At 33.8% G+C, this 25,486-nt stretch overlaps 1 pseudogene; it reads right to left on the reverse strand.

Moving 5' to 3' along the window:
* Positions 1 to 714: 714 nt before the first annotated feature.
* On the reverse strand, positions 715 to 24,221 carry LOC149547464 (putative glutathione S-transferase; annotated as a pseudogene).
* Positions 24,222 to 25,486: the final 1,265 nt, after the last annotated feature.

A 25,486-nucleotide genomic window follows, 5' to 3' on the forward strand; every position in this document is an offset into this window, starting at 1 on the left:
GAAAAAATCAATATGTAGTTTATATTTATTTTCTTTTAATTTTTTTAGTCATTTTATAAAATTTTCTATTACTAAAATTTAGAACAATCAAAACTCAATCAACTTAAATTAATAAAACTCATAGAATTTGATGTACCATTTATATATTGTAAAAAACACGCTATCAAAAGAATTAAAACAATATTGAAAGTTGCTAAATTTGATCAATATCTTTAAAAAATTAAAAATTAATAATAATATTTCATACAATTAATAATATTAATAGAATTTTATTTATTTTCTAATTCTATTTCATAAAATCTAATAATTAGATTGTCAAAAGCTTCCTCACCATAAAATCTATTATTCAATATTCAATAACAAGCAAGTAGTCTTATAGGCAAGAGCCTACAACACAACGTTAAATTGTGAGCCTCTTATGTGGGAGGTCTTGGGTTCAAGTTTACACGAGCTTAATAAATAATAATAAATAATTGCAACATATGATAATAATTAATCATACAAAACATACCAATTGTTCAATGATAAAATTGAACAATACAACTCAAAAATTGTGTTTGAACACTACTAGTTCCTACCAACAACATAGCTCAATGACAGATTGAACCAATACCCTCAGACCTCTTCGGACATATTTGAACTAGTCGTATATTACAGACACACTCGACTACCTAAAACCTACCTATTATGAGCCCAACAATTGTAATAATCAATCTATTCCCCCAAAACCCTCTTCCTTGCTTGCACCGCAAAGTCCAAAACCTTCTCTGAAGAGGGAAGAATTTTCTTGACACACTCCCTCTCCATACATCTATTAACCCATGCATTAAGCAATGGATACTCACTCTCATAGAGTATCTTGAAATTTCTGAGAGCTTTGTAAGTATGAAACCATGAAGCAAAGGGAATGAATGTGATATCTAGGAACCCAAAATCCTTTCCACTGAAGAAAGGGACGGAACCCCCCTCCAACATCTCATTCAATTCACCTTCCCAATAGTTCCAACAAGCCACTCTTGGCCTACTCTTGAGACTCATTGTTAAACCTCATTATACGAGACCCCACATCATAAAACTTTGTAACCACATTTTAAAAAATAATTAGATAATGACCGAAGAAATAGGTGTTGGAATCACTAATCTTATTAATCAGATCTTTCCTAGATTTGTCAAAGACTTTTCGAGTAGCTCGTTTACTTCCCAAGAGCTTGCAGGAGCATGAGCAACTTGAGCAATTGAAGGTTGTCAGTAGGTCAATCTTTATTTTTGTTCAGAAATCTTATTTTATGTCCCCTTCATAACTTAGCGGTGAAGTCTCCAAGCATGACATTGATTTAACTTAGCTATTAAGTTTCCTAATTTATAAAAGGAAGGAATATTTTTCAATTTGAGCACATGTGTATGTAATCTAAGATAGAGCTCAAAATAGAGCTTGTAGTAGGGCATATATAGTAGTCATATTTGCAACAACAAATAGCCTTTTTGTATACTTTGTAAATTATCAGAGAGATTTGGTATTAAATTTTGTTGCCCTATAGAGAAGTGATTGCTCTAGGAAAGCTAGTTTGTGCACAACCCTGTAGTGTTGTAGTTTTTGGTTTTGTAATAGTAGTGAGATAGATTGGTTGTAGATGTTTACAAGTTTGTATTAGTTAGTTTTTTATTTCATAGAAAATGATATAATCTATTGCATGCTCCCATACTTCCATTGTCTCCATAGTTATTTGGTTCATTTTGTTGCATGGTTGGATACAAAGCAGACATCTCTATGAATCCACAGCTCCACCTTGTTTGAGTGAAAATAAATTTGGTTTTGGAAACATTATTTTTTGATATTTTTTGTTATGTTTTGCTTCTAAATTCTTGACATAATATTAGAGCTATAGAGCCCTTAATCCGAGTGAGTTTGAACATTTGTGTCCATTGGGTGTTTGAATTTATTATGCAGGAGACATGGTTGGAGATGAGAGAAAGGTGTGGCAGTAGTTAATGTCTTTTAATGGACAAAACTATCATGCTTGGACAAGAAAATTAAGACTATTATGATAGCTAATGATTTGTGGGATCTTGTGATCAGTAGTTTCACAGATACTAAAGACCCTTCTGAGTTTGTTGCTCTCACAAACAATCAGGAGACTCAATTAAGAGAGACAAGAAGGAAAGATGTTAAGGAAATGAGAATGATTGAAGTAGCCTTGACAGAGGTGTTATTTTCGAGAATAGAAACAACTTGTTATTCCAAAGAAGCTTGGGATATTCTTGAGACTACATTCAAAGGAACTGGTCAAGTTCATGTTGTAAAGTTGCAGATGCTTTGAAGAGAGTTTGAATCTCTACTTATGAAAGAGAATGAATCTAATTTAGAGTTCAACACTAGAGTCTCCACTTTGATAAACTAATTAAAAGCTAATGGAGAAGAGATTGAAGAACAATGTTTTGTGGAGAAGATCTTGAGGAGTTTATTGTTGAAGTTAATGAAAGATCAACCCAACTCCAAAGAATCACTTGCATGCAAACACTTGTCACAAAAAGAAAGAAGCAAAAGCTATGGAGGCTAGAATTCTCAGATCTATAAATGAGATATTCTTGATGAGAAAATAGAGAAATTTCTATAATCAAAATTGAAATCAATGTTTACAAAGAGAGATCATCCTTATAAAGGAGATTGAAACCCTAAAAAGGTCTAACCTAGGTTGCGTCATAAAAATTAATAAAAGAATTAATTATTAGATGCCTAAAGTTTACCTTAAGAAAACTAGAGATAAAAAGTGACTTAAAAATTAAATCAATATGATTTAAAGAATAAGGAAAACTTTATTACTCTAACAAACCCCTTAAGATAAACTTAGGGAGTAGCTAAAAACCTAGGAACTACTACTGAAAGTAAATTTGAGTCCCGGCAACAAGGCCTGATGAGGTACCCAAGCACAACCAAATCTCTGAAAAGAGGAGAAATAGAGAAAACCGCATGGGAAAAACCTTACTCCAAAAAGAGATGGAAATAATGTTGAAAGAACTAGTGAAAGACTAAAGAAGCCTCCAAACTAGGGAATTCCCCAAAAGATAGGAACAAAAGATGATCATGAAGAACACCATTGAAGCATGAAGCTACAAACACTACCAAACTATTGATCTAAAGAACCTCCACTAAATAAAACATGACCAGGTAGAGAAGAATAAGTTTGAAGAGTTTATCAATCGAAGATGGAAGATATCTTCATGGCCTCCAAAAATAGGGATGAAAGAATGCCTATATGGTAAATGATCTATCTCATTGAAATGCATAGGTATCTAGTAACTACAACTGCCTAGTACATAGGATCAAATACTAAATACATAGCTCACTCCATCGAACCAAGAAAGCAATAGAAACAACATAATCCACCTATAATTCTAAGAGGTAAGACATGAACACTAAAACTAAATACAATATCTCCTACAGAAAGAAAAACTAGAAACACTGAGAGTGCAAAAGAAGTGCAAACACCTATAATGGCACATGTCATCAACACATCATGAGGCTAATATCATGGAAGGAACACTCACTTGACAAAAAAAGATAGTGAATATGGCCAACATGAAACCACTCAAGGCAGTTTATAATGTAGTGTGAGTACAACAAAACACAAAGATGTGCAAGATCCTAAAACACAATAGAGTGGCACTTTATCTCAGTGCATTTGCAAAAATACTACAAAAGGATATCAACAAATATCAAAAGAGACATAAGGCTGATGCAAGAGATAACTTGCAGCCCATGAAAAACATCTGAAGCAACAAAAATGATCTCTAAACTTGAAATAACCAAGATATCCACTCGAATGCAAAAAAGAAACAAATTGAATGGGATGTGCCTTGAGCAGAATGTAGAAAATAGAATGCCTCAAGATATGTCTCCTATAGTGCAAAATAAAATCCTGACTTTACCAAAAAAATAGCCATCACAAAAGATCCAAAACTAAAAATGACCTATACCACTAGAATGAGCTTGGAACTAGCTTTTCGACAACATCTCATTTGTGAAAAATAGAGTTCAGATGAGCAAGTTATAGGAAAAAATCTACATGTAGGTCAAAAAAGAGTAGGAAGGGCAAAATCAAAATATTTACTGCCTTGGGATTTGTACCAAAATGCTTTAGGAAGCATACCTACCAGTACCAAAATTACCTCAAGAAGTGAACCAGTTTTGAAAACAAAACTATCTTGATTTGCATGCCAAAAAATCCTGATTTTTATGCCAAAAAGTCTTGATTTTGTCAAAAATTCATTAAATTGCCACCTTCAAAAATGTGTCCAATCTAGGAGCAATATTATTTTGCCTTAGATTCCAACTATGTCTAAACTAGATAAATTTTAAATGAAAATAGGGTTTTTTTTGGTGCTCTAAACTCAACGATGATGTCTGTTTGGGCTCAAAGTGACCCAAGAAATAGTGACCCCTAGAGATCCAAAAAAAATATTCTGAAGAACCGAAGCCCTCTGAAAATAATTTACAAATCTAAAAGCCAAGCCAAAACTCTCATAAGTAGAACAAGGGCATGAAGATATAGAGATTTTATACTATTAATCTCATTTTGGTTTTAACATTATAGTGACAAAATGCTGAGTCATCATTTAGCAAAGAACAGTGCATGCCGAGTGGTCAGAGTAGGTCGAACAATCTATGTGAGCCAAGTGATCAAAGCATGTTGAGCATAAGTTTCCAAACAGTATATGCCATGTAATATGATTAGTTAGTGTCAAGCACTAGTATGTGTCAACTAATTAGTATGTACTGATCACTCCAGTGTCAAGTAGTCTATACATGCTGAGTGATTTAGGTGTCGAGTAGCAATTAGTGTCAAGTTTTACAAGAGCTTAATAATAGCATTCAAATCACAGTGAAGGTTGAGCATCAGAGCCTATTGATGCAAAGTGAACAATGAATGAAATAGACGTTTTTTATGACACAAACTTCTATGTAAAATAATTTTGGCTAACATAATCATGAATTTACAATTATAAGAGATAAGTATGGAGTCATATTAGGAATCCATATGAAATGTGTGAAACCAATCATATTAAGGGAAACAATAGTCAACAATAAGGATCAACCACATCCATTAATTTAGACCCAATCCATCTCCAACAATATTTATTTAAGAAAGATAAACCCTAAGAAGTTATCAACGTGGGAGGAGAGAAATGTTAAGAGTGGAGAAGGCATTCATGGTGGCTATGATGGCTATGATAGAGTTATGCAAAGTAGAATTAGTCTGGAGGAACAAAGACAAGAAGTGAGAGGTTTAGAAAGGATAGATATAATCAAAAGGATCAAGAAATGACTAGCAAAGAGGAGATCTAACATCAAGTAGAAAGGCGCAAACCAAAGATCAAGTGTTGAATCATTCTAATAGGTGATACAATGTATATCTCTTAACCAAGTAGTCCTAATAGGTTGTTGTAAATCTCTTAACCGAGTGCTTACCTATTGTGAGTTAAAATCCTTTAGCAAGGTGAGACCTAACAATCTTTGTAAGCCTTTAATAGGACAGACCCCTCACAAGGTAGATCATAGTTTATGGTCAAAATTTTGCAACCATAATTGGCCACACTTTGCAACTGTAGTAATGAAGATTTGTGGGTGTCATCCCCACCCTAATTTCACCTTCTCTTTGGAGGTTTCTGGGTAACAACAATCTTATGTTTTATGTGTTTATTTAATTTATGTTATGGATCTGATGAATGGTTAGTTATCTTAGTTTACATGCAAAGTTATGAGATGGATGTATGGTGAATTGTTTTTTAGGTTAAAGTAGTGTTGATTCACCCCCTCCCTCTCCCTCCCCCAAGAACTTACTTTCTTGTTGGTATTTTTAACAATTGGTATCAGAGCTTAGTTCTCTAAAATAAAAGTTTGACAACTTTGGAGGTAAGATCTTGAAGATGGAAGTCTACAAGTTGGGAAAGACTATTGAGAACCTGAAGATTGAAATACATCTTACCCTACATCAACTCAAGGAGGCAAGAGATGAATTGAAACATTCATTAAAAAGAAGAAAGGAGATAGCTATTCAACAAGATGACACTCAATATCAAGAAGTAGACACTACTAGATTATTTAAGGATGGAAACTCAAAAGTGTTTGATGCAACAATTAAAGATCTAATGGAAAAGAACAATGTCCTAAGTGAAGAAGTCAGGAACCTAAAAATAGAACAAGAAGATCAATCAATATTGTTGTGTGAGACAACTAAACTAAGAAAGAAAGCTAAACAAGACATAGCCATGATTGAGGAAGATAAAAGACTTCTAGCTAATAGACTTGAGGAGAAGACATAAGATGTACAATAGCTTGCAAACATGCAATTGGATACAATGAATCAATTGATGATTGCAAATTAAGAACTGAATAGGAAAGACATTGAGATTACAACTTTGGAAACACAGAATACCCTACTGTAGAATGAATTGAAGGTTGAGAAGGAAAATCTTAATAAGCCTAGTAAAGCCATCAAGTACTTTGAAAAATTGATGGAAGCACCAAGGCCAAATAATGACACTGCTATTTTTTGATATTCTACTACTGAGCAAGGAGAGTCATCTAGTAATAGTGAACAAAGGAACACTAAAGAAAAGTACAATAAACCCACTTGTCATCATTGTGGAAAATTTGGTCACATAGCAAATGTTTGTAGGGGAAACATTGGAAATTAAAACCTAAAGTAGAAATTCAAGGGACACTATCATAAATGCAAGAAGTAAGGACATCAGAACATGAATGCAGGACCAAGACTACCAAAACACAAAGAGTTGAAGGTTATTCTTACAACTATCATAAATATGGGCACAGGGAATATGAATGAAAATCCAAATCCAAGTGGACATCAAACAAACAAACAAAGGTACATCACAATGAAAATTGTTATGATTGGGATTAAAACATAAGGTAAAGTTGTCACTATTTCCAAGAATATGGTCATATCCCTTAAAATTGCATTAGGACACATTTTAGAGGTAATTACAATAGATGGTTGAATGAGATTATATGCTTTAGTTGTCTTAAGACCAATCAGATCAGAAAAAATTGTCCAACTCAGTCACCTGCACCAAGCAATAAAGACAACAAAGGCAAAGAAAAGGTAGATGCTAAGAAGGTAAGGTTACTGATGGAAGATTGCAACACATCAAGTTTAGATGAGGTCACTTCATCCAATGGATCAAGTGATCACATCGCCTCCAACTAGATAATCAAAGGTATGTGTGGAACTAATATTTGAAATGTAATATTATGCATTAGTTCTAAATATCTAAGATTTGAAAATATTATATATGCATGAATTAAGATGCAATGAAGAAGTTAGAATCAAGAGTTATTCTATCATTATGTTGGTTTCTATGTTGTTGCCAAGCATTTAGAAAATTTTAGTTATAGCTGAGTAATGGAGATATGCTAGTGTTAGTCAAGTTTGCTATGTTAATCAAGCATGTTGAAATTCCTATGATAGTTGAGTTTACAGTTGTATAAGCACTGTGAAAATAATGTCAAATTTGAAGGGTTATATAGTCAATTTTTGACTCATTTGCACCTACTAGAGTTTGAAGAGCATGGAGAGCATGAAGAGCACGAAGGTGATTAGAAAAAGGAGATTCAAGTGTTTGTGAACCAGATTCTATTGTAACTTGACATCATTCATCAGATTTGAGAGGTATTTAACTTGTGTCCAGTTACACTATTTCATATTTCACAACCCCTAGAGAATCAATATGGTAGTTAGTTCTTCAACAATAGCTAGGAAAGAGGGGAAGGAAGTTTTCAATGTTTAGTTAATTAGTAATGATGTGAGACAACCCCCATTCCATGTAATTCCTGAGATCATGTATAAGGGAGATCTGTCTAGTTTATTATCCATGATACCACCAAAGGTGCTAATGATTTAGGATGTGTCGTGTTGCGACACTAGAAAATTTGGGGAAGTTGGAGACATGGAAATTAGGGAAACCTACCAGAAATTGTGTGATAATGGTGTTTTGAGGGAAGAAAATAAGATCATTGAGCAAAAAGGGTTGAACTGTGCCCTGGACTTTCCTTAGGGTTTTAAAACTGAGTGGATTAAGATTTTATTGAGTTGTACACATGATAATTAGATTTGGTTAGAGAATGGACCAATCAGAATCTCAAGATGGATTGTTAACATAGTATTAGGGTACCCTACCCTAGATAGATAGAAAAGTATGAGAAGTGATGCTTAGGAAGTTATTGCAAAGAACACTAGAGCCATGTGGAACAAAAGAAGGATGTCAATTGACACAATTTCAAATCCCTTAGTAGTGCTTGCAATCAAAGTTATAGTGCACAAATTCTTTCAATCAAGGCAAATGAATAGTGTTTCCTACATGGTAGTTGACCTTGGCTACAAGATTGTTAAATGTGATTATTCTTATGACCTAGATGAGCATAGGCAAGAAATTCTAAGGAGGGAGCACAAGAAAGAGAAAGTGTTACATGAAATCAAAGATATATTCATTGATGCTTCCAACCTCCTAGATCCAACTATAGAAAAGCCTATTATAGAGCAACTTTTCGACATTGTGGACAAGATCAAGGATGAAGACCTAGACAAAAATGTAAAACTTTAGAATGGTCTGAAATGAACTTTCAAACAAAAGTTCTAGAAAAGATATCTAGTGCTAATATTGCACTTAGATAGGTTGATCTAGCAACCAAGATGGAAAATGTAAAGGTGTTAGGGAACATTTTCTCTCTATCCACTAAGTTGTGCAACATTGATATATTCACCAAGGAAACTCAACAGGCTGTTGACCAACTACAAGGAGATTTGCAACTCACAGGTACCACACTGAAATAATCTCATATTGATCAACTACAAGGAGATTTGCAACTCACGGATACTACACTAAAATAATCTCTTGGTAATAGTCATTTGCATTTTTAGCAGTTACTAATGACTCAGAGTAGGCTTGTTGAGTTGCAAGCAAAAGATGCCAATATTAGATCTACTCTGATCAATATCCAATCCATGTTGACACCTCACATGGAAGTATTGCACAAGGAACTAACCTATGCAAAAACATTAATGAAGAAAGATTCCCATCTTTCTACACATGAAGGCTTAGTTGACCTGGCTTCTAATCTTGAAATAAAAATTTATTCACTAGATGCGGTAAGTGATAATTGGGATGCAACTTTAAAGATAATTTTGAAGCTACACAAGCCATTTTTGGATAAACACACTGTAAGTGTACCACCCACATGACATAGTGTCAAAAGAGGGGGATTATACAATTTTAAAGAAATTTTTGTCAATGCAGATATCTACTTAGGAGTTAGAGAACATAAATGAAGCATTTACTCAAGGGGAGTAAAACACAAAGGTAACTTCAACAATTTTCCAAATTTTGAGGATTTGAAGATTTTGTATAGAAGTTGAGTAGAGTAGAGACATTGTCTGACTTATGTATAAAGGAATGTGTATGCCATGACAAAGTGTTTTTGCCACTCATGTCAAAGGGGGAGATTGTTAATCTCATTTTGGTTTTGAAATTATAGTGACAAAACACTTAGTCATTATTTAGCAAAGAATAGTGCAAGCCGAGTGCATAGTGCATGCCAAGTAATCGTAGCGAACCAAGCAATCAGTGTGAGTTGAGTGATCAAAGTATGCAGACCATAAGTTTCTAGACAGTATATGTTGTATAGTATAGTTAGTCAATGTTGAGCACTAGTATGTGTTAAGTCACTCCAATATCGAGTAGTCTATACATGCCAAGTGATTTAGGTGTCGAGCAATAGTTATTGTTGAGTTCTACAAGAGTCAAATAACAACATTCAGAGCATAATAAAGGACGAGCATCAGATCCTATTGATGCCAAGTGAATGTTGAATGACAGATGTTTTTTATGGCACAAACTTCTATGTAAATCATTTTTGCTAACATAATCATGAATTTATGATTATAAGAGATAAGTATGGAGTTATATTATGAATCCTTATGCAATGCATGCAACCAATCATATTAAGGGAAGCATTAGGCAGTAATAAGGGTCAACCATAGCTGTTGATTCTGACCTAATCCATCTCCACCAATGTTTATTTAAGAAAGCTAAACCCTAAGCTTATCAATGCACGAGGACACGAATGCTAAGAGTTGAGAAGGCATTCATGGTGGCTATGATGGCTATGACAAAGTTATACAAAGAAAAATTAGTCTAGAGGAAAATAGACAAGTACTAAGAGGTTTAGAAAGGATAGATATTATCAGAAGGATCAAGAAACAACCAGCAAAAAGGAGATCTAACATCAAGTAGAAAGGTGCTAACAGAAGATCAAGTGTTGAATCATTCTGACAGGTGATATACAGTAAATCTCTTAATCAAGAAGTCCTAACAAGGTGTTGTAAATCTCTTAACTGAGTGCTTAATTAATTGTGAGTTAAAATCCTTTAGCAATGTGAGACCTAACAGTCTTTGTAAGCCTTTAATAGGGCAAATGCCTCACAGGGTAGATCATAGTTTATGGTCAAAACTTTGTAGCCATAATTGGCCACACTTTACAACTGTAGTAGTGAAGATTTGTAGGTGACATGCCCACCCTAGTTTTACCTTCTCCTTGGAGGGTTTTTGGGTAACCAAAATCTTATGTGTTATGTGTGGATTTAGTTTATGCTATGGATGTGATGAATTGTTAGTTATTTCAATTTACATGCTAAGTTATGAGATGGATGTATGGTGAATTATTTTTAAGGTTAAAGTTTTAAAGTGTTGATTCACCCCCACCCCCCTTTCTCAGAACTTACTTTCCCATTGGTATTTCTAACATATACCATGTTGAAGTTGATGAAAGATCAACCCCACAACTCCCAACAATCACCTATATGCAAACACCTATCACAAAAAGAGAGAAACAAAAGCTATGGAGGCTGGAATTCCTAGATCCATGGATGAGACATTCTTGATGAGCAAAAAGAGAAATTTCTATAATCAAAAGTGAAATCAATGTTTACAAAGAGAGATTGTCCTTATAATGGAGATCAAAAACCTAAAAAGGTCTAACCTAGGTTGCATCATAATGATCAATAAAAGAATTAATTATTAGATGCCTAAAGTTTAGCTTAGGGAAACTAAAGATAAAAGTGACTTAATAATTAAATCAATATAATTTAATTCATTAGAAAAAGGCTTTATTACTCTAACATTTACCTCAAAAGTTTGATATACTTGTGATTGCCATTGAAGAGTCGAAAGACTTGTCCAAGTTGATTGTTGATGAGTTGATGGGATCTTTCCATACTCATGAGCACCATATTAATAGATCAACAAATTCCTGTCAAGAGCTAGTTTTCAGAGGTAAAGGCAATGCAAGAGGAAGGGGGAGGAAGAAACAACTTTGGACGTGGTTCTAGAGGAAGAGGACATGGTAGCTCTGAACAAAGGAATGTTGAAGGAGAAAGCTCAACATGTAGCTCTCAGAATAGCCCCTAGGAGGAAGAAGAAATAACAGCTCTACTAAGAGAAATGTTGAATGCTATTATTCCCACAAGTTTGAGCATTATGCAAATAAATGCTAGAAGAAACAAAGTGATCAACCACAACAACATGTTAATGTTGTTGATGAAAATGTGGGAGAAAGAAAGAACACTACAACCTTCACCATGTGCAATATTGGTGAAGAAGGCATCCCTGAAGTTTGGTAATTGGACAACAACTGCAGTAACCACATGAGTGGTAATCAAAGTATGTTTTATTTCATTGATAAAAATTACAAATCTAAAAACAAGATGGGGAAAAATGTAATTGTTCCTATTTTGGGCAAGGGATCTGTTATGATCTATATTAAGCAAGGAGAAAAGAAAGAAATTCAAAATGTTTATTTTTCCCTCGATATAAAACACAATCTAATGAGTGTTGGTCAACTCATTTAGAATGGATACAAAGCATTTTCGGAGAATGACAAGTGTGTCATTAATTAATGAGAAAGATTGAAGCAAAAAACTTGTTGTAGGAGTCCAAAGGACAAAGAACCAGATGTTTTCATTAAAGATTGAGACATCTTTTAGCTCTCAATTTGATGTTGCACCTCCCAAGTAAGTGTGTACATCAGTACAAAAGCAATCAACTTTTAAAAGTGTGATTGAAGACCCGTCCAAGTTATGACATTTAAGTTATGGACATCTTGGCTATGCTGATTTGAATTTTTTATCCAAGAAAAGAATGGTGGATGGTTTGCCAAGTATTGGAGAGTCTAGTAGCAAGTGTGAGGCTTGTATTTTGGGTAAGAAACAAAGGTTTCCCTTTAAATCTAGTAATTCTTCAAGGGGTAGAGCACCATTGGAGTTGGTGCATACTAATTTGGTAGGCCCTGTGCAAGTTACTTCTATAGGAGGGAGTATTTATTTTATAACCATTATTGATGATTTCATCTATTGAACATGGGTGTATTATTTGAAAAATAAATCTGAAGCTTTTAATAAGTTTTTAGAGATTAAAGCCCAAGATGAAAAGGGAAGTGGACATTGCATCAAATTCCTAGGGTTAGATAGAGGAGGAGAGTATACCTCTAATATTTTTGTGAATTTTTGTAGGAAAAAAGGTATAAGGAAAGAGATAACAACCAGTTATACTCCACAAAAAATGGAGTGGCTAAAAGAAAGAATAGAAATATCATTGAGATAGCAAGAAGTATGTCGAAAGCAAAAGGTCTCCCAAATGATTATTGGGGAGAGGTTGTAGCAACAACAATTTATTTGATTAATAGAAGTCCTCATGATAATATACCTCTTAAGGCATGCGAAAGACATAGATCGATAGTTGAACACTTGAGAGTGTTTGGGTGTATAACATATGCACATGTACTAAAGGAGAAAAGACAAAAGTTTGATGATAAAGGTGAGAAGTGTATTTTCACAAGTTATAGTTCAACATTTAAAGCATATAGATTATATAAACCTCTCATGCCAAGACGATTATATTTTAAAAGATGTTGAGTTTTGAGAAAATGAGTCATGGGATGGATCAGTGGATGCATCATCTAGCTTATCTGAATTATGAATCTAGATTACAATACCTGGTGTAGAACTTGTAGTATTGTGACTAAATTGAAAACACTTAAAATCTAATAGTAGATGTTCTGCAAGCTAAAAAGTGATCCATTCATTTCAAAAATAAGAGTTTATACAAGTTTGATGGACCCCAAGGGTCACCATTATCCCTTGGATATGAAAACAAAAAGTTCACAAGCTAATTAATTATAAAATAAACTCTAACAACTATAAAAACTATTAAAAATTATATTAAAATTTATGTCTACTTATAGAAGTCATAACTTTCTTCTCGTAGCTCGAAATCATGAACCGTCAGAATTTTTGGAGAGATATTCTAGAGTTCTACATTTATTGTCCAAAGTCTTAAGCATAGTGCTATGACTTATTTTCCCTACCAAAGCCCATAAATGCCCTGGAGACCTCTAAAAATGCAAAATACTAAAACATAGAAAATATCAAAAAAATGGATTTCGATATTTTCCCATTTTTGCTTGTGTCAACATTCTCTGCATCTTCCTGGGCTATGTTTTGATCATTAGCACTTCAAGTAAAGTGCCTATTATTGATGAAGATGATGAGCTAGATGAGCACTAGAAGAAATAGAAGGCTCTGAATAGCTCTGGATTGCTCTTGACAGAAATAGACTGAAAGGAAAACAACTAGAGACAACCACATAGTTAGCTTTGGATAGGTCCAGACAGCTCAGGATTAACATAGAGAATTTATGATAGTTCCAAACAACTATGGATTCAACCTACACAACACAATAGTAGTAGTGAGAGTTTAGATCCTACTCTTGGCTCCCTTCTACCAAGAAAGACTAATTTTTAAGTCTTAAGGAGATATACCAAAATGAAAGGTATAATTATTTTGATGAGAATAGTACTTTTGCATTATTTTTTCATAATGATCCAGTTTACTTTGAAGAAGTTGTGAAAGAAGAAAAATGGTGTGAGGCCATGGATGAGGAGATAGATGCAATAGAAAGAAATGAAACTTGGGAGCTAACTAATTTGCCTCCCAACAAGAAAGTTATTGGTGTGAAATGGGTGTATAACACCAAGTGTAATGCTAATGGAAAAATAAATAAGCATAAAACATGTTTGGTGACCAAGGGATACAAACAAAATTTTGGTAGAGACTATGATGAGACATATGCACCTATGGAAAGGATGGAAATTGTGTGCTATCATAGAAATTGAAACCCAGCACAAGTTGAAGGTATTTCAAATGGATGTGAAACCTGCTTTCCTTAATGGAGTGTTGAAAGAAGAAGTCTATGTGGATCAGCCGCCTGGTTATGAAGTTTTGGGTGAAGAAGGTAAAGTATATAGACTGAAGAGATCTCTTTATGGGTTGAAGTAAGTGCCAAGAGTGTGGTACACCTAGATTGACTCATATTTGTTGAGCACTGATTTTAGCAAAACCAACAGTTAGCCTACTCTTTACATTAAGACAACAGATGGTAAGATTTTAATTATTGTCTTATATGTTGATGATCTAATTTTTACTAGGGATGATGATTGTCTTATTGCTAATTTCAAACAAGCTATGAAGCATGAGTTTGAAATGACAATCTTGAGATATTTTCTAGGCATAGAAGTTAAGCAAATGGATGAAGGCATTTTTATTTCTCAAGAGAAGTATGCACATCCAATTTTAGAAGGGTTTATAATGTTGAATAGCGAGGTAGCCCCAGCACCAACAACAGTAGGTCTTAAGTTGAGTAAGGAAGATTGCAACAACAGTGTGGATCCAACTATGTTTAAAAGTTTGGTTGGAAGTTTGATGTACTTAACAACAACTAGGCCTGACATTATGCATGCTATGAGTTTGATTTCTAGATTTATGGAAACTTCAAAGGAAACTCATTGGAAAGCGAGAAAAAGGATCCTAAGTTATGTGAAAGGAACCAAAGGATATGGTATTTTATATACTGTTGATAATGATTCTAGGCTAGTTGGTTATACAAATAGTAATTGGGTTGGAAGTCTAGATGGTAGAAAAAGTACTTTCAGTTATGTTTTTCACATGGTTTCAAGAGTAATTTCTTGGTGTTCCAAGAAGAAACCCATACTTTCCCAATCTACAGTTGAGGTTGAGTATATGGCAGAAAATGCAGCAACATGTCAAGCGGTTTGGCTGAGAAGAATCTTGGCTGATTTGAAGGAAGAAGAAGTGGAAGAAACCACCATATTTTGTGATAATATTTCTTCCAATGTGGGTTTCATGCTAGAAGTAAACATATAGAAATCATATATCATTTTATTCGTGAATAGGTTGAACATGATGAAATACATATGGAGTTTTGTAGGTCCGAGTAGCAATTGACAAACATCTTCAACAAGCCTTTAAGCATTGAAAATTTTCAATGACTAAGAAAGGATTTAGGCATTTTTGTTTTGGATCAAGCATGATCTAGTTTTTTTGTTTGTTTTGACAACTCAGGACAAAGGGGGAGTGTTGGAATCACTAATTTTATTAATTAGATCTTGCCCAGATCTGTCAAAAACTTTCCAAGCAACTCATTTACTTCCTAGTAGCTTGCAGGAGCTTGAGCAGTTGAAGGTTGTCAATAGGTCAATCTTTATTCTTGTTCAAAAATCTTATTTTTTGTCCCCTTCAGAACTTAGCGGTGAAGTCTCCAAGGAGGACATTGATTTAACTTAGCTATTAAGTTTACTAATTTATAAAAGGAAGGAATGTTTTTCAATTTGATCACATGCGTATGTAATCTAAGGCAGAGCTTAGAACAAAGCTTGTAGTAGGGCATATACAAGAGTCATATTTGCAGCAGTAAATAGCCTTTTTGTATACCCTATTTTATCAGTGAGATTTGGTATTAAATTTTGTTTCCCTGTAGAGCAATGATTGCTCCAGGCAAAACTAGTTTGTGCATAGCCTTGCAATGCTGTAGTTTTTGGTTTTGTAATAGTAGGGTAAAAGCACAAACCTATGTCACCATTTGGGATATCTTGGAGGGTTATGATCAAAATGGTTATGACTGAAAGTGTTATGGCTAAAAGCGTCAATGTGGCGCAAAGATGGCAAAATGGTTACAGTTGAAATGATTTTGGCCATAACACTTTCGACTGAAACAGTTATTTGAAAATAAACAAAGAAAAGTGTTTCTCATAAATGAGGTCACGTAAGTTGGTATAAAAAATAACCATAGGTTTTGGACGAAACCCTTTGGGTTGAAATTGTCTATGTGTCATCCTATGTGGCAACCAGACAAGCAAAAAATAGAGTTTTATAAAACTTCTCACTTCTAAGGCTAATTTGTCCATTAAAAATGAAGTTTATTCAAAAACTAAAAATACCCTTTAGTAGATCGCAAAGTCAAGATTGTGGTCATATAAATTTTAAAGTATTTTGAGTAGTTATAATATGTTATACTTTTAAAATATTACAATTAGGTATTTTTAGATTCAAGATGTTACTTTAAAAAATTTTAAAAAAAATTCTATGTCATGTGCAAAAAATTAAAAATTTAGATGTACCTCTAGAGGAGAGATTCATCTTCAAGAATATGTAACTTGTTTTCAAAATATGTAGATTTGATAAGAAACATTTGGCAAGAAAAAAAGCTATCAATTTATGATAAGTTTGACTTTGAACACTTGTAACTTAAAAATAAGAATAAAAATAAAAAATAAAATATATTTTTTTGTCCACTAGGCATACATGTCAACTATAACATATTACAAAATCAAAAAAAAAAAAAAAAAACCATTTGCATATATTTGTTTGGTGAGAACAAAACTCTATATTTTTCAGCATTTTATAAAAATTAAAAAATTGACTTTAAAAAATTAAAAAAATGTAAAAAATCTTTCTCAATTTAAAAAAAATAAAATTATAAACTAAAACTTCATCCAATTTTACACATTTCATTAGTTTACATCATCTTCAAATTCTAAACACAAATGCCACTTTTATGTCTTTAAAGTTGAACAGTTTAAATTTGGATATCCTTTTCCTTTATAAAAGGTGACACAGGTTTGTGCTTTTACCCAACAGTAAGATATACTGGTTGTAGATGTTTACAAGTTTGTATTAGTTAGTTTTTTATTTCAATAGAAAGTGATATAATCTATTGCATGCTCCAACACTAGCATTGTCTCCATAGTTATTTGGTCCATTCCACGACATGGTTAGATACATAGAAACCATCTCTATGAATCCACCGCTCTCCCTGTTTGGGTGAAAATATATTTGATTTTGGAAGCATTATTATTTTTTATTTGTTGTTATATTTTTCTTCTAAATTCCAAACAAAAGGAAATATACCATTGTAAATAAACTATCAAACTAATTATAAATGCATTAAATGGATAAAATGCATTACATTCTTATTTGTGAAATCTGCCCAAAAGCGAGAAAGGGCGTGGTCATATGGCTTGGAGGGTAGAAAAAGTGTTGAATCCCAATCCTAGTCAATGTACTGAACAATAATGAGAGACTCACATGTAGGTTGTAGTGCCTGCCCCTAGTTCGCATTTTGTTATCATTGTCGAACTCTTTTAGAGCTAGTTTTATGTTGATGGTTAGCAGTATTGTTATGAGATTAACAGATATTTTGCTATGGATTCAGTTTATTATGTGATGATATCACTTAGACTTTACATTTCATGTATGCATGATGATTATTTTCAAGTGTTTGCAGTTATTAATGGTGATTAGTAAGATGATTTATTATCATATGTGTTTTCTTATGGATACTTACCCCATACTTGCATGTGTATGGTGTGCGTTTTTTCTTTGCGTGTTTGCTTTTGTATGGCGTGTCTGATGTGGTTAAGGAAGGGAGTCGTAGTCACCTGCTAGTCAGGATCTACACGATGCACCACTTCCTGCCATTGTCTGTTTAGTTTAATATATATTGTTCTTGTACATGCATGGTTTTTATGCAGGTTGCAGGTACCGGGTATTGACTTCCCTGAATCACCAGGATGAGTGTACCCTATCACACTATCTCAATGATAAGAGAGGGGAGATAAATTCTCAAGTCCAAATCCCAACCCTTTAAGCCATTTGTTCTAATTGGAAAATTAGGACAAGTATTTGAGTTGAGTACCCTCCGAATACGTTGGATAACGTAATTCGTGATTTAAACCTTCGGTTTGATTTTGTATGTATTTTGGCTATGATAGATTTTCATGTTTTACCTTGGTGAGTCTTTGGAGTATTTTCTATTAATTAAGCCTAATTAAAAGATTTAATTAATGGTTTAATTTAATGAAAAATTAATATGGTATTTTAATATTTATTTTATTTAATTAATTGGGAAATTAATTAAATAAAATAATTAAATTTGAAAATAAAAAGTTAAAAGTTTAAATTTGGAATGTGACAATATTTATTTTAATAATAATATATTTGGAGTTCATTTTTAAATAAATGACTAAATAATATTATTGTTAAAGCTAATAAATATTTTAGCAATTAAGTTTTGGAAAATGAAATTTAAAAGTGGAAGATATATTTAAATTAATAAAAGATTATAAATCTCATGTAATTAAAATATAAATATATTAAGATTGAAAAGTGAAATTATTAAAGTTAGTGCATGAGATTTAATAAATTAATTAATTAAATTGAAAAGAGTAAATTAAATATTATATTAATTAATGTGTATTATATTAATATTTGCTCAGATAGGAGTTGGCAAATTCTCAAAAATTGTCATATAGACAACACAGAAGTTTGCACTCTAAGAATGCACTGGTTGTCTACACTTTAGAAGTTAGCATTTTATTTGAGCACATGGTGTCTACAACCTTAAGACTTATCTAGAAGGTTCGAGAAGGCTCATGCTTGGTTGTCATGCTTATCTTCTAGTTGTTTCTAGAGACACTCTAGATGCATTTTAGAGGCCTTTAAATTGAGGTTGTCCTAGTGTGTTTGGACAAGCTAAAGTAGAAGCTGATTGGAAGCTACAACTACGAGCTTCAAGCTAAAATGGAAGCTTCAAAGCTTACCTGCATTTGAGAAGCTCATATGCTTCTACATCCTCTTATGTTTCTACAAGTACTCCTAATCACTTCAAGGGAGGTTCGATTGCGGGAGGAATTGCGAATGTTGAAGGAGGGGGCTTACCTGCGAACTTCAAAGGCGTAGTGGATTAGCATCAGAGTCTAGCTAAGTACCCATGATCATTCCACATATTCCATTTATCTCTCTCTCTCGTCTTTATTATGACTGCTATATTGTGAAATGTATACGCATGTTGATTCTATTTATTTACGAAGGAAAAACAATGAGATAATTTTAGAGTAAACCCATTTAGGAAACTCTCATCTCTCTAATGGAAGAAAATTAGTCCTAAAACGGGTTTGCGATTCGAATTGAATTTCAGATTAATAGGGATTGAATTTGGAAATTTGATAGAAGGTTGAATTGAAGATATAATATCTGACTTACTTTGACTTCTATCTTATTTATGTGAACTTTTGATAATCATGATATCCTTAAGTTAAAATAGACCTATTATACTCTGATTGAGACCTTGTTAAAAGCAATACAATCAACTAGCTGAATAGGCTACTATATAGCAGGGTCGCAAGGGTGGAGATAATACCCACGAGACTATTTCTGTTGCAAACACATTCAGCCATGTCTTCGGCTTCCCATCAAAATTATGATTGTCGTCGGTCCAATTTAGAGATCCGTTCCCTAGGTCCAAGTGATATTCATCACATCGAGGCGAGCACTCCTCCAATATGTAATTAAAACAAAAATGTAAACTGGGAATGGACGTGTACTCCCCACTTAACCATTATGATTCAGTGTTCCTAATGTCTCTGCGATGGCAGAATCAGTGAGAACACAACACGACTGTCATGTGTAAGAGATGGTAATTTAAATAAACCCTTTTGCTATTCCCGGAGGAGATTATGAAATTCGATTTGAGGTATTCGATTATTGTTAAGGATATCTGTGTTTGGAATCAAGTTATATTTTTCCCCACGGGCTACAACTTTCAGCGATGATGATCGTCGTAGGGAACCCACGGAACCTATGCATCTGTGGTGGGGCAACGCTATTGCACCACCACATGGTTGTTCTCAATAACCCGATGGCCTCTTAACTGGCAAAGACAGGTTTTGTAATTTAAAAACTCTATTATATTTCATAAAGCATGGGATGGGCAGGAGTGACATCGACTGCACCCACCCGCCATCCTATTACCTCTTTCATCAGCGGTACTGCACTCTCTCAACGGCAATCGTTGCACGCCTACACTGTGATAATCACAGTGTTATACATATATGGTGCAATATACTTGCGATGGGGGCGAGTTTACAAGACCTCCACTCACCTTTTCCTACCTTGTCTGATGGCTTTCATGGGCTTTAGCACTGCGACCACAATATAACCGACTGCACGAATTAAAAATGAAGGACCGCACATCTCAGTAAACTGGTGGCCATTTGGCATCTCTCACATCCCTTCCAAAACCTCGCAGATGTAGTGGGACTCCTATTTCCCTCGTGTTCTACGTGTTTTGCATAGCTATGTTGGAGATCGCATTTTAAACAAGAGCTCATTGCCAACAGCAATCTAATCTCCTAGCTACACATTAGACTATTGTGTTAGAGAGCTCGTCTCCAACAGATAAACCTTCCTATCTGATTTCAATACATCATTCACAAAAACCCAATCGGATTATGAGGAACACTTCAGTCAAAACCCTCCTCATTCATATGCTGGAATATTTTGTGAAAGATTTGACTTGCTGGAGTTTGGCCAAGCTATAATTCATCTGATTCACTTGTTCTTCGCAATGCAAAATTTCTCTTGTAATAGGAAGATGATCAGACTTAAAATGCCCATAGATAATATAAAAGAAGAACGTTGAATAGAATGTGTCTCAATATAGAGGCTTCCATAGTAGGAGTTATGAAGAGCATAGGAATATTTCCTTATAAGGAATCAGTGATGAAATGCATGATCGAAAATGTCTTAATGTTATAAGTCTTTCATGTAATTATGTTTATGTTTGATGAGATGCATATGCTTCAGTATCAACACATGTTATGTATACATATGTATTCAATAGTTGATATTAACATTGGCCATTTTACGAGTATATTGATGCTAATGTTTACAATCGTAGATATTGGGTCATGAATTCAATAATAATCTGACAATTATTACTAGATTGGAAGGAGATATTAGTTTGAGTAAATCTAATTAATGGTATAGATATTGTTTATTAAGGAGTTCGTTAATGATCGTTAGTTAACGATATAAATGTTAAAAGTTATTAATAAATTAATAATTATGAAATAATTATTAATTATTAATTTAGTAATGTAGGTGAATATTGAAGATAAAATCCTATTAATATGCATTAGTGTCATAAGATTCATTAATTGAATTAAGGGTAGCTATTATTTGAAGAAGAGAAATTAACTATTAGTTAACTTAGGTAAATGAATTAAGAGCGAATTAAAAGATTAGAGACATGGATATAAGTGTCTAATGAAATTATTACATTTTAAATAGGATTGTTTTAAATAGGGTTAGTGGTTATTTTGTGTAAATCAATGAAGATTACTTTTTTTTTTTTTAAAGATTATCATTAAAGTGTATTTAGGAAATTGTAAAACTACTTATTTGACAGTTGATAAGTATCATTCTAACGTTTTGAATAATGTGAATGGTTTTATCTAAAAAGTCAATGGAAGTTAGTTCAATGATTTAAATAAGTAAATAAATATCTTTTGATTATTTTAGAAAATCGTTTTTAAATAATGGAAAGAATAATGCTGTCGGGGAACAATTGGGTTGACTTGTAAGTCAAATGATGAAACTTAGACATTTGAAGTATACTTGAAAATGGAAACTGGAAATCCCTACACATTATTCAACTATGTGAATTTAGTAAACCAAAACATGTGTTTGCATCGTGTATTCTATATGCTTCTTATTTTGGGTTTTGGGTTGACTAGTGATGACCAGTCCTAGGTTGTTACCAGAGGTTCGGGGGTTATGAGATGTGTTGGCATGTTGATCTTATTTGGTCTCGATCTTTATAAGCCCAACCATGGTTATGTGATCATATGCTCTATGAAATGTTTGTATTTGGTCATCAGTCTTCATGTGTGAAGTTGAGATGTATGTGTATGAGATACCTGAGCTAATCATTTTTGAGTCATCGATTAGTTATCCTTGGATTATTTTCTAGTCGCCATGATGGGACTATGATGTGGATTTATTTCTTGATGATGTCATGTTGTGACATGTTTGACTCAACCATTTTGGAGTCTTCGATCAGTATGATTTTGAGATATTCTTGGTTGCTTGTTGAGAACCAATGGATATTGTGATTTATTTTGAGATATATTTTGGTTATTGAGAACCAATTGATACTTATGATTATCAGTGATGCCTTCAGTTGCCAATAGAGAACTGTTGTGGTCATGATTTTTTATGGATTCTTTTCAGATGCTCATGGAGATTTGATGGTTCTTATCTTGGAGATTTGATGATTCTTATTGTGGATATTTGATGATTCTTTTTATGGATTATCTTTTGGATTTCTTTACAGTCGCTTGTACAGAACTGTGGTGATTATGGTTCCATGAGCATTAGGGTAGGTAATCTACTTGTAGTGTCAGGAAGTGGCTTGCAATGGGGGCTGGGGCCCTAAGTGGCTGCCAGGGTAACTCATTGTAAGTTTGGTTAATAAGTGATAACATTTACACACTAAATGGGGATTAAATGAACCTAAAAAGATAATTGTTTTGGTTCTCGCCCATGCCTTGAGTGCTTGTACAGGCTAGGATGGGAGTAGTGAGACACATGATTGCGACCTTGCATTCCGTAGTATGCCTCGTCAGTATGAGAGGATACTAGTGGCCGCATGAGATCTGTATGGACCCATGGAGTTTAGCTAACTGCTAGGGTAACTTGTACGAGATGAATGCGATGACACTTTCCTGCTTGCAAAGGAGGTTTCCTACATGTCATTGTGTGCCTCTGGGAATTAGATGTCGATTTTGTGTGTGTTGGAACCTTTGAGTTAGTATACTTTTAGGATTCCTGGACTTAAGAGATTTATGCTTTGTGGTTTTGATATCCTCTTTGGGACTTGAGATTATCTCCTCAGCACGGTGGGAGTGGACCACTTAGGTTCCACGCGGTCGGGTGGTAGTGTATTTTCCACTCTTATCATTTGAGATCTGTCCGAGACACTGTGGCTGGAGTATTATTGGTTGGTATTTATCTTCATTATGTTCTTGGATAATTATGATAGTTGATATACCTTATGATGGATGTATTTATTGGTATGATTCTTATATTGATGATTTGCATATGTTAGATGATGATATATTATGCTTTGCTTTGCATGTTAGTAGGATGTTTTAGGAGTGACATTCCTACTATGTTTATAGCCGATGATCTCTTCGGTGCTTTGGAATGTTACGCACGAAGGGATGGCTAGGATCCATGATGGTCTAATGATGCTATTTACGGTTGGGAGGAACCGTGCACTTAGTTATTTATGTTTTGTGATATATGGCCATATTTTATAATGGATGTTTATGTCTTTTGTGATGATGTATCATGTATGGTTTATGGTCTCATTATGTTATTGCATCATGGATTAATATTGGATGATGATGTACTTTATTTACATGGATGTTTATTCTTTTAAGCTTTTCATACCTTGTAACATGTACAGTGGATGATTGAGCTAAACTAAAACTCTAAAAAGGACACTTGTATATTATTTAAGAACATTGGATGTATCCTTGTTATTTCATTGTTAAGGATGTAATGTTAGATGAATAAGTTATGATTAGAAGTAATTCAATGTTAAGGGATCTTTAAAGAATGTAATATGTTATGTTATGTTATTTTCAGTTGGATGTTACTATTGCTTCCGCAAGTGTTGTGAATGGTTTTACTTTCATGTTTTAAAGAAAAAAATTTGTTTGGCAAACTTAGTGAAATTCTTTGGATCCCTTGGCGGGGCATTACAGGTTTCCCATTATGGATTAGAATGAGAATTTTTGTGTGCATAGGATTCATTTTGAGGAGCTCCTCACTCTTATTAGAGAGCACCTCTTCTCGGTATTCATACTTCACATCTTTCTCCTCCAATGCAATTAAGATGCACATGCTAGACATACTTCCCCATTTGTTGAGTACCTTCACTTGCTCCATTTCAATGACACCTAAAACCCAAACACCCCAAGTCATACAAGTGTACATGATCTAACACGAAACTAAAATTTAAAATGCATAGACGTCAAACGAAAACCAAATTAAAAAAAACCCTTACGTTCAAATACCTGTAGATGCTCAGTGACGGCCACCAAAGCTTCAAATTCTTCTTGATATTTGGTTGTAAAGATTTTCTCTTGATCTTATGGTATTATAGCTATCATCACACACACACACACACACACACACACACACACACAATAGAAAGCCAATAATAAACTAAGGTTTATAGATGAAAAAATATTGTTTGTAGATACCAATACCAACCTTCCATAATGGATTGATGGATGAAATACTATTCTTGTGTACCAACACCAAAGGAAAATCTAAAATCAACAAGTCAAGAGTATGAAAGTCTTGGACATTAAAGAAAAATTGAGCTTATAGATTCATAGATGGTCCAAGAAAAGGTCTGAAGGTTCTAAATTTCATGCTTACAAAAGAAAATAGCATAGATACCTAGGTTACGCAAGATGAAATCCTTGAACTTGATTCAACATACATCACCAAAGATTACATATGTTAGTTAAAGAAAACTCAATCACAAATGTCAATGTTATCGCAATAGAGCCAAGACTCGTCCGTTTCACTAGAAAACCAAATTCCTTTAGTAACAAATGAGCATTGAATTTGAATTGCATCTCCCATTAAGAGAAGGGTTTAAAAGCCAATCCCCTTCCATATCAATCTATGAACTAGGAAGCCATATGAATGTTAGGGGAGAATCTTTTAGGCTTCATTGCTAAAGATGGCTCAAATCACCCATTTAACACACAAGGAAAGCCCTTATTTCTCAATGGAAATAATTCCCATATCTCCAAATTCTCTAGAAAGGCGACAAAATGTCCATACACTCCCATGAAAACCATGTTTTTTTCGTGCTTGTGGCCCAAATAAAAGTACACAATAACATTTCAAGTTTGTTGTGGGAATATTTTCAAGGGGCCCAAAAGGAGGAATAATAAACATAGGTGGCTGCAAGCACTTCCAAAGCTTCCCTTCTGGAGAGAGGTTTTGTATCTAGTAGGAAAGCTTCTTCTCAATCTTGGCCATGAGGAGATTCCAAAAGTCAATGGTTGAGCCTTGGAAAATAAAAGGGATACCCAAAAGGAAGAAAACTTCTCCATGTTGAATATATTTCCAACCAAATTGAACACTCTAATTTGGCGCTGGTAGAAAATTTTGTAATAGAGGGTTTTGCACCA

Source organism: Cupressus sempervirens, chromosome 7 (assembly GCF_028749045.1).
Source record: "Cupressus sempervirens isolate cs-2001-9-10 chromosome 7, ASM2874904v1, whole genome shotgun sequence".
Lineage (NCBI taxonomy): Eukaryota > Viridiplantae > Streptophyta > Pinopsida > Cupressales > Cupressaceae > Cupressus > Cupressus sempervirens.